At 42.7% G+C, this 15,460-nt stretch overlaps 1 pseudogene across 1 annotated transcript in view; it reads right to left on the reverse strand.

The window, feature by feature from the left end:
• LOC147360526 (serine/threonine-protein phosphatase 4 regulatory subunit 1-like) overlaps positions 1 to 15,460 on the reverse strand; it is a 74,119-nt pseudogene that overhangs the window by 44,343 nt on the left and 14,316 nt on the right. Inside the window, exons 3-5 of the transcript XR_015140052.1 lie at positions 5,091 to 5,213; positions 3,237 to 3,243; positions 3,138 to 3,148 (exon numbers count right to left, since the gene is read on the reverse strand). The product of XR_015140052.1 is annotated as a serine/threonine-protein phosphatase 4 regulatory subunit 1-like (transcript). The remainder of the gene's footprint in view (positions 1 to 3,137; positions 3,149 to 3,236; positions 3,244 to 5,090; positions 5,214 to 15,460) is intronic.

Below are 15,460 nucleotides of genomic sequence, written 5' to 3' on the forward strand. Positions count from 1 at the left end.
AACAGTTTTAAAGAACAGAAATCACACAAAGTTTGTTCTCTGACCACAAAAGACTTACACTCAGAATCAAGTAACAGAAAGACGCCTGAAAAATTCTCAAATATTTCAAAATTAATCCACATATTTCTAAATAACTCATTGGTCAAAGGAGAAATCATTATGGATGTTAAAAATACTTTATACTGAAAGGAAATGAAAATATTATAAGAACTTGAGGACACAATTAATACAATACTTAAGTATTCATAATACTTAATACAGTACTTAATGTAAAATGCAAATGCTATAAAAGAAAGACCATAAAAGCAAAATGTTAAGCATCCCTCAGACGAAGTAAGAAAAAGAATGGCAGTTAAATCCCCATCAAAAAAAAACTCCAAGGAAGAAAATAACACAGATTAGAGCAAAAATTACAAAACTAGAAAATGAACATACAACAGAGAAATTCAAAGGCAAAAGTTGATTCTTAAAAACAACTAATAAAATGGATAATCCTCTGGAAAGAATTATCTGGGAAAAGCAAAGAGAAAAGGCAACAAGAGCCAACAACAGGATGGAAAATGGGGCTATACTACAGATTTCGTAGACAATAGAAAGAAAATTACCAATTTCCAACAGACAATGAAATAACAGATGTAAGCAATGATTATCTGTGACCACTGAAATCATTAGAAGAAAGGTTGGTGGGGAATTTTGTAACAAAGAACACCTGCACCCACTGCTCAATATTAACAGCTCTGAGAGTGGGGCCCCGTCTCACGGTGTTTTCTAATAAGATATACACAAAAAAACATACGCAGTATTGTTTAAAAAAAAAAATTGAAGCAGAATCTAATCAAGTCTCCAGGTTTAATTTTCGGTTTACAGAAAATACAGAAAACAAAGGAACACGTTAAATTACACCATGAGAATAATGATCACAAATCCAGAATGTGAAAAATTCTGCAAGACCAATAATCCCTTCAACAAATAAGTGATGTAGGGGGAAGATGAGAGGGAGAATCAATGAGAGGGTAAAAGAGATTTAATATCAAAAGAAAAAAAAAACTATAAACAAAAAAAAAAGACTTGAGAGACGACATCTATGTAATGAAATGTGTGGACTTTATTTGGATCAGGATTCAAATCAACCAACCATTAAAAGGCGTTTTGAGACAGTCAGGGGAAATTGGGATGCATTATTGTTAATTTTGTGGACTGTGATAATGATAGATAATGATATTGAAGTTAAATTTATGTCTTTAATTGGATAAAATTATATAATATCTTAGATTTGCTTTAAAATACACTGAAAAATTCCAAGGACAGAGGAGCCTGGTGGGCTACCATACATGGAATCCCAAGAGTCAGACACTGCATAGTAACTAAACCACTAGCAAAAGAACATAAAAGTTCTACAGAAAAATGATCAAATTTTTACAGCAAACCTAAGTAAATGGAAAGATATAACATGTTTATGGATTGGAAGTCTAAATATTGTACTGTATTGAGGGCAATTCTCCCCAAATCAACAAAGATTCAATGTGAACCCAATCAAAAGTCTAATAGGTGTTATTTTTGTTTTGCTCTATTAGAAACTGATGAGCTGATTTTGGAAATGCAAAGGACCAAGATTAACAAGTTATGTCAAAGAAGAAAGACAAGGTGAGAATTCTTTCTCTATCAAATATAAAGACTTACTACAAATCTATAGTAATCAAGACGGTGTGGTTCTGGTTGCAGGGGAGACAAATGGACCACTGGGAAAGGAGACAGTCCAGACAGTCATGAACAGACACTGGATCATAACAGGTGGCACTGGGGAGAGGAAGTATAAAGTGGTACTGTGACAAGTTAAGACGAACCAAAGAGCTTCGTGAGGAGGATGAAAGAGGAGAGTGAAAAAGCTGGCTTAAAACTCAACTTTCAAAAACTAAAGATCATGGCATCTGGTGCCATCACTTCATGGCAAACAGAAGGGGGAAAAGTATAAACAGTGACAGACTTTATTTTCTCCGGCTCCAGAATCACCACAGACGGTGATTGCAGCCATAAAATTAAAAGATGCTACTCATTGGAAGGAAAGCTATAACAAACCTTAAAAGTGTATTAAAAAGCAGAGATATCACTTTGCTGACAAAAGTATATAGTCAAAGCTATGGTTTTTCCAGTAGTCATATACAGATATGAGAGGTGGACTGAAAAGAAGTCACAAAACAATTGATGCTTTCGAACTGTGGTGCTGGAGAAGACTCTCAAGGGTCCCTTGGACTGCAAGGAGATCAAATCAGTCAATCCTAAAGGAAATCAACCCTGAGTATTCACTGGAAGGACTGATGCTGAAGCTGAAGCTCCAATACTTTGGCCACCTGATGCAAAGAGCCAACTCATTGGAAAAGACCCTGATGCTGGGAAAGATTTAAGAGAAGGGGACGACAGAGGCTAAGATGGTTGTATGGCATCACCAACTCAAAGCACATGAGTTTGAGCAAACTCTGGGAGACAGTGAAGGACAGGGAAGCCTGGAGAGCTATAGTCCATGGGGTCAAAAAAGAGTCAGACACAACTCAGGGACTGAAAAACAATAAATTGTGACAATTAGGAAAATGAGACTCTTTCACATTTTCAGACCTAAATGTGAAAGAAAAGAAAAAAAAAAACTAGAGACTTTTAAGCAATATGAAAGAACATGCTTATGATCTTCGGGTAAAGGAAGACATTTTAAGGACACGTCAAAGTGCATTAAGGATAAAAGAAAACGATAAATTTAACTACATTAAAAGGAATAACTTCTGGTCACCAAAAGAACACCATAACGGAAGTCACAGAATGCACGAAGATGTCTGCCGTACATGAGTGAGAGAGGGCTGAAATCCAGAACACACGAAAAACTCCTTTGTCTACTCACTAGAAGACAGTACTATATCAAACTTAAATTTTCTGATTTTGATAACTGTACTAGGATTATGTAAGTGAGTGATGAATGTCCTTGTTGGAAAAATGCAGACTGAAGGATTTAAAGGAGAAGCAGCACAAAGTGTACAACTTATTCTTACACAGCTGAGAGACAGAAAGGAAAGACAGAGATATGAATCAAATGTGGCCAAGTGTTAACAGATGACAAATCTGGGTAAAAGTTACACAAGAATTCTTTCTACTGTTCGTGAAACTTTCCTAAAAGTGTGAGGTTATCTTTAAAACTTTAAAAATAATCTCCTGGCAAAACAGGAATATAAAGAGACACAAATCAGAAATACAAATGTTCTTACGCTGATGAAAGGCAGCTAATAAAGAAATAAAACAAGATAGGAAAGGAAGAAATAAAACCATCATTTTTCACAAACAGCACTGTAATATGTAAAAAACCCAGAGAATCCACAGGGAAGTTCTCAAAGTTAATAAGTGAACTTAGCATAATCAATGGAGACAAAATCAAAATATAAAAATCAACTCCATTTTCATAGGTCAGCAAGAATTATAACTTCTAAGAAATGATACAATTTACATTAGCATAAAAGATCAAACACCTATTGAACAAGATATGAAAGATCTCTACAACAGAAAACTATATATTATAGTTTTATAGTTACTTATGTGTATGTGTTATACATATGTGTATATACATGTATGCATACACACAAAGAGAAATTGAAGAAAATCTTAAAAAATGGAAGAAATAGAAAACTAAGTATGGTAAAGATGTTAATTCTCTACATATTGATCTACAGATGCAATGCAATGAGATGAAAATTGCAGCACATTTTTTGTTTTGTTTTCTAAAATTGACAAACTGGTACTAAGATACATTTGGAAATGCAAAGGGCCAAGAGCAGTCAGGACAATCTTGTCCTTCCATGAAGGACTTCCTCTACCTGATACCAAGACTGGGATGACAAAGCTGCAGTGATGAAGACAGCGTGCTCCTGCTGTGAGCACAGATAAACGGCCCAATGCAACTGACGAGGGAGTCCAGAAAGGGACACCTGACGGAAGGCAAAGGGGGCAAGCAGCAGGGCTCAGTGAGCAAGGCACTTTCAAGAAAGGGCACTGGATTAACCGGAGACTGTAGAGGGAAATGAAACTTGGCTCCCTCCTCGAATCAGACAGGAACAAGAAGAGCAACTAAAGGTGGACGGTGGATCCGGTGGTGAAAGGGAAACGATAAAATTTCAGGAAGACAGGGTGAGAAAATACGTTAGTGCCTTACACGGGATGTGAAGAGCAGCAACGCTAAAAGAAAAAGCTGTTGAATCGTGGACCACATTTCAATGAAGAGCGGCTCATCAAAGACAAGGCTCAGACTACCCTCATTTTCTCATCTGTAAAATTGGGATAATAATTGTGGCAATTGCTGCGAGCCTTCTATCATTTAATAGATGTAAAAGCAGAGAATATAATTTTTTAAAGAGTAGCGGAAGTAAGAAAAGACACTCAGTGAACTGAGTAGGAACCAGTCTTGACAGAACCTGTCCTTCAGGGAAGATGCGGGAGGCCCAGGTGGACCCAGAGGACTGTTCCGAGTGAGAGAAGTGGAAGGAAAGGGCTGGTAGGAGGGTGAGAAGGAGGAGACAGGAGCCGGGGCACAGAGCTGATGCCAGGAACCTGAGCACACCCTCCTCTGAGGTGGGGGCAGTGCTGGGAGACGCAGGTTTGGGCGGATGGTGAACTGACAAGCCATGTCTCAGCTTTCTGATACAACAGTCAGGGTCAGCTGCTGAAGGGAAGAGGCATGGGCTGAGCCCGGGGGAGGGTCCTGCCAGCACCGTGAGGAGTGACAGTGGAGTGTGCAGGACAAGCAGCACAAGGGTCCCAGAAGCCTGGTGCCGTCAGGACACGAGGCAGGTGAGCGGCATGCCCACCGATGCTTCCCCCTTCCTGGTTGTTTAAACCCCATTACGTTTCATCACTATCTCCTTTCCTGGCTTACCAGGTGGTCAGTAAGACAGAGACAAGAATAATGGGAAAGCCTAATAACAAGAGTCCCAGCATCCAGGGAACAGCCTATAGCCCTCTTCCTCCACATGCTCCCGTGAGGCTGTCCCAGACACATGCCGCCTGTGGCCACCTAACCGTGCGGAGGCTGGGCACAGCTTACCAGTTGAAGATGTGACTGCTGAAAAAGCATACTTCTGCAGACGAGCGAGGGAAGGCAGGTTGTCCTGGCCTGGAGTGTCCAAGAAGGCTGTCACCCTCATGCCATTGCAGTTTTTGAGGGCCATAGTCCTCAAATCCATCTGGAGGGGAAGAAGGGGACTGCACTGTAAGTTCGCATGACTGGACGGGTCACACCTGGGTAAGACGTGGCCACTCACATGCCTTCTGCTCTCGCGGGTCTTTCCAGCTGAAGCCACTGACAATTCGTGGGGGATGACATGGGCAGGTGTCTAACCCAGAAGAAGGTGGTGAGACCACAGCCATGGCGCAGAGCCGGACGCCACCCCTCTGGGCTGTGGGTCTGATGTCAAGTCGCCTGTCACCACCGTGGAGGGGACCCTCCCTGCCATCTGGGATGCAGAGGATGTTCATTCACAAAGTACTCGCCCCTGTGAAAACTGGCCATGGAGCTCTACACAAACATGATGGTTTAAAACAGTCAAAAGAGAAAGAAGTCTGACACCTAAGCAAGAATCTGACAGCAAGTCCACAGCACCATATCTTCTCTCGGTCTGAATGTCCCACCACTCAGCTTTTCCCACCCCGTGACATCGATCCCCATCAAGCAAGCCCTGGCCTGGCAGCCCCCAACCAGACCCCCTTACATGGATGTCAACGGTGCCTCCAGCTCACCCTGGTCAAAAAGGAGCCTATGCATGCATGCTCAGTCACTCAGTTGTGTCTGACTCTTTGCGACCCCATAGACTGTAGCCTGACAGGTTCCTCTGTCCATGGGGATTCTCCAGGCAAGAATACTGAAGTGGGTTGCCATGCCCTCCTCCAGGAGAAGCCCACTGTCACGCTGACTCTTCCTCTTCAAGCCTACGCCCCCTTGTCCCCTCAGCTGAGGGCAGGTACCCCCTCCCTCCAATGTAGCAGGGTGGCTGAACTCAGGGGCTCTTGAACCAAACGTCCCTGGAACAGAACGAATCCACCAACTACTATGCATCAGCAGTGTGACCAGAGTGACAGCCTGTCTACATTCCCATGTTCTAATATGCAGGGTGGGTGTTACACCCTACCCTGGCCCTGTCCGGATGCTGGAACAAGTGAGTTCATGAGTGTCAAGATGGTGAGATCTGGTCCCTCAGGGTCCAGCGTTGAGCCTGGCTACCAACCTCTACGAACCCATGCTTCAGGGGTGGAAAGGCTTCCTTCCCTTCCCCAGCACAGCAGCAGCTGAGTAAGAAGCACCATTGGAGCAGAAAAGCAGGGGGTTCCTACCCAGAAGACAGAGAAACCATGGTTAATTTAGGCAATAACTGATCAGACTTGAGAACAAGAGATGACAAGTTTGTGCCTAGGTGCTTACTGTTCTTTGAAACATTTTTTTTTTCTTAAAGATTTTTATATGTGGACCATTTCCAAAGTCTTTAATTTGTTACAGTACTATTTCTGTAGTCAATCTAATCACACTAGGACCACAGCCTTGTCTAACTCAATGAAACTAAGCCATGCCCGTGGGGCAACCCAAGATGGGTGGGTCATGGTGGAGAGATCTGACAGAATGTGGTCCACTGGAGAAGGGAATGGCAAACCACTTCAGAATTCTTGCCTTGAGAATCCCATGAGCAGTATGAAAAGGCAAAATGATAGGATACTGAAAGAGAAACTCCCCAGGTCAGTTAGGTGCCCCATATGCTACTGGAGATCAGTGGAGAAATAACTCCAGAAAGAATGAAGGGATGGAGCCAAAGCAAAAAGAATACCCAGCTGTGGATGTGACTGGTGATAGAAGCAAGGTCTGATGCTGTAAAGAGCAATATTGCATAGGAACCTGGAATGTCAGGTCCATAAATCAGGGCAAATTGGAAGTGGTCAAACAAGAGATGGCAAGAGTGAAAGTCGACATTCTAGGAATCAGCGAACTGAAATGGACTGGAATCGGTGAATTTAACTCAGATGACCATTATATCTACTACTGCAGGCAGGAATCCCTCAGAAGAAATGGAGTGGCCATCATGGTCAACAGAAGAGTCCGAAATGCAGTACCTGGATGCAATCTCAAAAACGACAGAATGATCTCTGTTCGTCTCCAAGGCAAACCATTCAATATCACAGTAATCCAAGTCTATGCCCCAACCAGTAAAACTGAAGAAGCTGAAGTTGAACGCTTCTATGAAGACCTACAAGACCTTTTAGAACTAACACCCAAAAAAGATGTCCTTTTCATTATAGGGGACTGGAATGCAAAAGTAGAAAGTCAAGAAACACCTGGAGTAACAGGCAAATTTGGCCTTGGAATACGGAATGAAGCAGGGCAAAGGCTAATAGGGTTTTGCCAAGAAAATGCACTGGTCATAACAAACACCCTCTTCCAACAACACAAGAGAAGACTCTATACATGGACATCACCAGATGGTCAACACCGAAATCAGACTGATTATATTCTTTGCAGCCAAAGATGGAGAAGCTCTATACAGTCAGCAAAAACAAGACCAGGAGCTGACTGTGGCTCAGACCATGAACTCCTTATTGCCAAATTCAGACTTAAATTGAAGAAAGTAGGAAAACCACTAGACCATTCAGGTATGACCTAAATCAAATCCCTTATGATTATACAGTGGAAGTGAGAAATAGATTTAAGGGCCTAGATCTGATAGATAGAGTGCCTGATGAACTATGGAATGAGGTTTGTGACATTGTACAGGAGACAGGGATCAAGACCATCCCCATGGAAAAGAAATGCAAAACAGCAAAATGGCTGTCTGAGGAGGCCTTACAAATAGCTGTGAAAAGAAGAGATGCAAAAAGCAAAGGAGAAAAGGAAAGATATAAACATCTGAATGCAGAGTTCCAAAGAATAGCAAGAAGAGATAAGAAAGCCTTCTTCAGCGATCAATGCAAAGAAATAGAGGAAAACAACAGAATGGGAAAGACTAGAGATCTCTTCAAGAAAATCAGAGATACCAAAGGAACATTTCATGCAAAGATAGGCTCGATAAAGGACAGAAATGGTATGGACCTAACAGAAGCAGAAGATATTAAGAAGAGGTGGCAAGAATACATAGAAGAATTGTACAAAAAAGATCTTCATGACCCAGATAATCACGATGGTGTGATCACTGACCTAGAGCCAAACATCCTGGAATGTGAAGTCAAATGGGCCTTAGAAAGCATCACTACGAACAAAGCTAGTGGAAGTGACAGAATTCCAGTTGAGCTGTTCCAAATCCTGAAAGATGATGCTGTGAAAGTGCTGCACTCAATATGCCAGCAAATTTGGAAAACTCAGCAGTGGCCACAGGACTGGAAAAGGTCAGTTTGCATTCCAATCCCAAAGAAAGGCAATGCCAAAGAATGCTCAAACTACCGCACAATTACACTCATCTCACACGCTAGTAAAGTAATGCTCAAAATTCTCCAAGCCAGGCTTCAGCAATACGTGAACTGTGAACTTCCAGATGTTCAAGCTGGTTTTAGAAAAGGCAGAGGAACCAGAGATCAAATTGCCAACATCCGCTGGATCATGGAAAAAGCAAGAGAGTTCCAGAAAAACATCTATTTCTGCCTTATTAACTATGCCAAAGCCTTTGATTGTGTGGATCACAATAAACTGTGGGAAATTCTGAAAGAGATGGGAATACCAGACCACCTGACTTGTCTCTTGAGAAACCTGTATGCAGGTCAGGAAGCAACAGTTAGAACTGGACATGGAACAATAGACTGGTTCCGAATAGGAAAAGGAGTACATCAAGGCTGTATATTGTCACCCTGTTTATTTAACTTATATGCAGAGTACATCATGAGAAACGCTGGACTGGAAGAAACACAAGCTGGAATCAAGATTGCCAGGAGAAATATCAATAACCTCAGATATGCAGATGACACCACCCTTATGGCAGAAAGTGAAGAGGAACTCAAAAGCCTCTTGATGAAAGTGAAAGTGGAGAGTGAAAAAGTTGGCTTAAAGCTTAACATTCAGAAAACGAAGATCATGGCATCCGGTCCCATCACTTCATGGGAAATAGATGGGGAAACAGTGGAAACAGTGTCAGACTTTATTTTGGGGGGCTCCAAAATCACTGCAGATGGTGACTGCAGCCATGAAATTAAAAGACGCTTACTCCTTGGAAGGAAAGTTATGACCAACCTAGATAGCATATTCAAAAGCAGAGACATTACTTTGCCAACAAAGGTTCATCTAGTCAAGGCTATGGTTTTTCCTGTGGTCGTGTATGGATGTGAGAGTTGGACTGTGAAGAAGGCTGAGCACCGAAGAATTGATGCTTTTGAACTGTGGTGTTGGAGAAGACTCTTGAGAGTCCCTTGGACGGCAAGGAGATCCAAACAGTCCATTCTGAAGGAGATCAGCCCTGGGATTTCTTTGGAAGGAATGATGCTAAAGCTGAAACTCCAGTACTTTGGCCACCTCATGCGAAGAGTTGACTCATTGGAAAAGACTCTGATGCTGGGAAGGATTGGGGGCAAGAGGAGAAGGGGACAACAGAGGGTGAGATGGCTGGATGGCATCACTGACTCGATGGACGTGAGTCTCAGTGAACTCCAGGAGTTGGTGATGGACAGGGAGGTCTGGCGTGCTGCGATTCATGGGGTCGCAAAGAGTCGGACACGACTGAGCGACTGATCTGATCTGATCTGATCTGATCTTTTTTGACGGGGAGGTACAGGGGATCTTAGCTCCCTTGACCAGGGATCAAACTCACACAACCTGCATTGGCAGGCCAAGTGCCAACCACTGGACCACCAGGGAAGTCCCTCTTTGAAACATTAATCACATTTTTTCTGAACTAAATCTTTTAGGCTAGTAGTTGCTAAGTCACTTCAGTCGTGTCCGACTCTGTGCAACCCCACAGACGGCAGCCCACCAGGCTCCCTCATCCCTGGGATTCTCCAGGCAAGAACACTGGAGTGGGTTGCCATTTCCTTCTCCAATGAATGAAACTGAAAAGTGAAAGTGAAGTCGCTCAGTCATGTCCGACCCTCAGCGACCCCATGGATTGCAGCCTTCCAGGCTCCTTCGTCCATGGGATTTTCTAGGCAAGAGTACTGGAGTGGGGTGCCATTGCCTTCTCCGAAGCTAGTAGTTAGAGCCTATTAAAAATTCACACTGTGTAACAGTGACCCTGAGCACTCTATTAAAGAATTACAGGTTTGCAGAAATAATGTGTGTGACACCACCAACTATGTCATTTCTCTGCAGGATCCCTGATGGGGAAGACCAGCCCCCCCAAACACAGGTGCTTTGCATGAGCTTTTTTCAGTGCATTTCAGGGACCAGGAGAAACATGCCAGCCTGTGTCCCACAGGCGTTTACAGAGCACTGCGGACTCGGCCTGCTGTGGGATTCAAGACACTGAGTTTAAAGCAGAAAGCTTTGGGATCAGATGATGTTCACAGACACACACACTCTTTTCAAACACAACTTTTCATAAGGATCAGGTTTCAAAAGATTCTCTAAGGCCCAATTGTGTACTTAATGGGTTAAGAACTCCTGTTTTAAAAGTAACAGACAATATCTCGGCTTTCTTCAGAAAACTCTATTTATCAGAGACCTAGAGAACCTAGCAATTAGTTCCACAAAAGAATAGTTATTAGAGAATATTAATGATTCTACTATACTAACTATATAAAACTACACAAATTATATGCATCAGTAAAAGCCATAAGCCACAAAATATCAGATAATAACTAAATTTTATTGGTTACTTCCTGTAAGCCAGGAACTGTGCTAAGAGCTTTCTGTAGAGCAGTAGTTCACTGAACACTGACAATACTGTATTAGTTTTGTTAAGGGAACTGAAGCTCAGCAAGGCTAAAAAAGTTGCCAAAAGTCACACAGGTAGAGAGTGACCGAGTCAGAATTTGAACTCAGTCAGACCCTAGACACTGCACTATGTTGTACTACCAGAGAGGAAACCAAAATCTTAATTTTAATTTTCAAAGAAGACCCTCCCTCCTCCCTATCTGGGATTCAGCCACTGAGGCCTTCCCTTAGTTCTTCAAATGCACCAAAGGTTTCATCTCAATGATTTTGTCCCACTGCCTGAGAAACTATTGCTTCTTAATCCCTACGCCCTACCCAAGCCTGGGCTGCTGCTGCTAAGTCGCTTCAGTCGTGTCCGACTCTGTACAACCCCATAGACGGCAGCCCACCAGGCTTCCCCGTCCCTGGGATTCTCCAGGCAATAACACTGGAGTGGGTTGCCATTTCCTTCTCCAATGAATGAAAGTGAAAAGTGAAAGTGAAGTCGCTCAGTCGTGTCTGACCCTCAGCGACCCCATGGACTGCAGCCTACCAGGCTCCTCCATCCAAGGGATTTTCCAGGCAAGGGTACCCCGGCCTCTAGGGGAAGGCCAATCTCCTGCAGCAGCCCCTCCTGGAGCTGCAGCTCTCCTGTCCTGACCCCTCATCCCAAGAAAGCTGCTGGCACCAGGTTCTGTGACTGCTTGTGTTCATCCTCCAGTAGCTCCGCCCGCTCCATGGAGGGGCTGTCACCCCAGCACCCAGTATGCGACCTGACAACTAACAGGTGCTCAATAAAAAGTACTGAAATTAAGAAACACCAAAAGAAACTTGAATGAAACAAATATTAAAAAAAAAAAAGAACGTTACAATATGGAATCATAAAGAAGCAAGAAGGGTCCTTAGAACATGCCTTGATAAATTCCCCCATTTAAGATTCAGGGCCCCCATTGCCAGCAGCAAAAACTGGGATTCTTAGAACCTAAATGTTTTGCATTCCAGCCCAGTGTTATTTCAAGAGATGAGCAGAAAAACCTACAGAGATGAAGGCTGACAGAACAACAAAGCCAAAGGGAAGGGTCACGGCTTCTGAGGCGACTGAAGCAAGGAGAGAAAAGACTGCTTCCAGCAGGAAGGTAAAAAGACCTGCCAGGTTAACACAAGCAGAAAGCAGGGGGTGGGGGGAATCAATCAAAGCAAAGTTTTCAGGTGCTGGACAACAAGCAGCCCAGTTCCAGGATACCTCAGAGAAGATCTCTCTCTCCTCGTTTGTGCCCAGGGGGGCAGCGGCTGACTGCCTAGAGGGTTCCCAGCCACCGAGCAGGAAGTGTGAGGAGGCTGGGGAAGGGAGGAAGCCGCAGAGACCAGCAAAGCAGCCCCCTGGACGATAACTATTTGTGCGTTGCTAGGAAACAACTGCTTAGCAGAAGCTGACACCCTACAGTCAACATTTAAGACCTACACATAGGTAGGTCTAAGGCAGTAGACTTCTGGGGATAAAAGAGATGGGTGGTGAATTTGAAGCCAAGCCCCCTGAAGACAGCTGTGGAAAGAGGATACAGTTAAGGTGGGAGCAAGGTAAAGGACAGTCACTCCTGAGAAATCAAAACCACAGCCTCGCATGACCCATGGGAGCAGAGACCAGACCGACCTGGGCCTAAAGAGCACAGGAGCCTCTCTCACTGAGCAATTGGGAGGCTCACTGTCCAGAATTATTCCAACTCCAAGCATGTCTGCAGAAGCACCCAAGCTGTTCTAAAGAGACTTTCACAATCCAGTAAGCATGTGCCTTCATCACATGATTCTTGCTGAAGATAAATATGCAATAAAAAAAAAATTCTTCAAACTACCACCCAGAGGAAGAGAGAGCAGATACAACGAATGAGAACTTGCACCCCAAGATGAGAAATATGAGGGAAAAAAATCTGAAATAGACTATCAAAATAATTATGCATAGAATGAACAGGATTTTAAAGTAGATATCATAATGATAAAAGAGGAGAGTGAGGGGTGGGAGGAGCAGGCACGTTTGAAAAAGAACAAAGTGGAGATGAAAAATATAGACAATTTAATTAAAAATTCAGTAGCTGGCTTAAATAGCAGTTTAGACACAGCTCAAGAGAGAGTTAGTGAGCTGGAAGATTGAGCTGACAAATCACCCAGAACTCTGCACAGAGAACTAAAGACTTGGAAATCTGGGACAGCAATTAAGGCACATGAAGAATGGAATGCTCAGGTCTAAGATAAGCCCAAGAGGAATTCCAGGAAAGATTAGTGAAAATAGGGAGAGGCAATAATCAAAGAGATAATGGCTAACAACCTTCCAGAATTGCGGGGGGTGGGGGGGGGGGGACGGGTAAAGGGAATATTCAATTTGAAGTACTACAGATCCTGAACTGAATGATTAATAACAAATCCTTACTTAGAAGCCATGTAGAACACCAATGGCCAAGAAAGCCATCCGAAGAAAACAGAGGAAAAAATTAAAGATTAAATCCTGGGCCTCTCACTTAATAGACATCAGAGGCATAATGTATGCTCAATAGGAGAATGAGTCAAAATACCTGATCTGAAACCTAGCTCTGCCTCTTAGAAGGTCCATACTCCAGATAAACAGCTCCCCTGTCTGATGCACAGTTTCTTACTCTAATAAAATGGATGCCTACCAGTGATGACTGTTGCAGTGCAGATTAAAAGACGGTAGTAGATAGTTAGATACAGTTACATAGCATATGACACACATACACACTTTGAAAATGGCAGCTGCTATTATTATTACTAAATTACTGCACACACTATATTACTGATATTGTTTATGCTTCTACCTCTACAGTTTAGGGCAACCACAGCCACCAGAAAGTGTGTGTGTGTGGTGGGAGTTGGGGGTGGGGAGAACCAGAAAGGAAAACGTCATAAAGGGGAAGCCCTCGCATTAAACTCTGGCTTGGCCCCTAAACCATACATTTGTGTGGCAAGCTCCAGCACAGCTAAGACTAAGGGAACCACACTGAGATTGGGGGTACTCTCCATTACTGGAGAGACAATGGGAACAGGTGGACCTGTCAATCTGAATGCCTAATGAAATAAAACAAAACAAAGAAATCAATACTCTTTGGAGGCATACAGCAGAATCCAGGGACTTTTTTACAGTACAGGCTATTCACTATACCCAGGGTACAATCCAAAGTTACTCAATAAACAATGAAAACATAAACTAGCTAAAAGAGAAAAAAGTCAAAGCAGGTTGAAAGGATCCAAATGTTGGAATTACAGACAAAGATTTTAAAACAACTATTATAAAACGCTTATGGATGTAAAAGAAAATATGCCTTTAAGGATGTCCCTGGTGGTCCAGTGGTCAAGATTCGGGCTCCCAACGCAGCAGAACCAGGTTCAATCCCTGGTCAGGGAGCTAGATTTCACATGCCACAACTAAAGAATGAGCCCTCGTCCAACCACTAAGACCTGAAGCAGCCAAATAAACACAATTTTTTTAACAAATGAGAAGAAAATATGCCTATAATGACTGAAAAAGCAATAAATCTCAGCAAAGAAATGTCTACTATAAAAAGACACCAAATAAAAGTCTAAAATTGAAACAGTATCTCAAATTCAAAAATTTACTAGCAGACTTAACAGGATAAAGATGACTAAATAATGTCCAAGAATTCCCCAAATTCAATGAAATAAATAAGGACATAAATTCAAGGATCTCAGCAACATCAAGAAGATAAATACAGTTGGCCCCTGAACACGTCGGGGTTAATCCAAATAGAATGTAAGAGTCTGTCCTCCAAATGGGAGGTTCCTCTGCATCCACAGATTCAACCAGCCACAGACCATGGAGCCCTGAAGTATTTACTACTGAGAAAAACCTGCCTATAAGTGCACCTGCACAGCTCCAATCCAAGTTCTCTGAGGGTCAATTGTACTCAGAAAACTATAGCTAGACACATCACAGTCAAAATGCTGATAACCAAAGAGAATCTTGAAAGCAGCCAAGAAAAAACAAAAAATGGCATACAAGGAGTAATGGTTGGGGTGTCTCCTGACTCCTCAACCAGAAACAGTGGAGGGAGAAGACCATGGAAGTAAACCGCTGAGGCACCAAAAGAGAAAACATCAATCCAGAACTCGACATCCAGTGACACATCCTTCAGGGAGGAAGATGAAACAAAGACACCATCAGACAAGAAACAGAAAAAAGCACACACACTAAGAATTTATTTAATACATCCTCTTAAACATTGCCAGCTAACGCAGACTACAAGAAACACTTGATGAAGTTCTGTAGGCTGAAAAAGAATGGGATCACCTGGAAACTTTACCCAGAAGGAATCTAGAGAGCTGGGAACGGTATATATATGGGTAGAAGTTTCAAAAACTATTCTTCTGCCTAATATCTTCAAAATATACATGATGGTTTAAAAGCAATACAAACCAAACATTATAACTTGGTATCATAGAATTTACAATTTTCACAATGCTATCTTTTAAACGGATAACCAAGAAGGTCCTACTGTACAGCACAGGGAACTCTGCTTAATGTTATATGGCAGCCTGGATGGGAGAGGAGTTTGCGAGAGAATGGATATATGCATATGTATGGCTGAGTCCCTT

This window comes from Bos grunniens, chromosome 13, assembly GCF_055505025.1.
Source record: "Bos grunniens cultivar Pamir isolate PY7600 chromosome 13, Bosgru_T2T1.0, whole genome shotgun sequence".
NCBI lineage: Eukaryota > Metazoa > Chordata > Mammalia > Artiodactyla > Bovidae > Bos > Bos grunniens.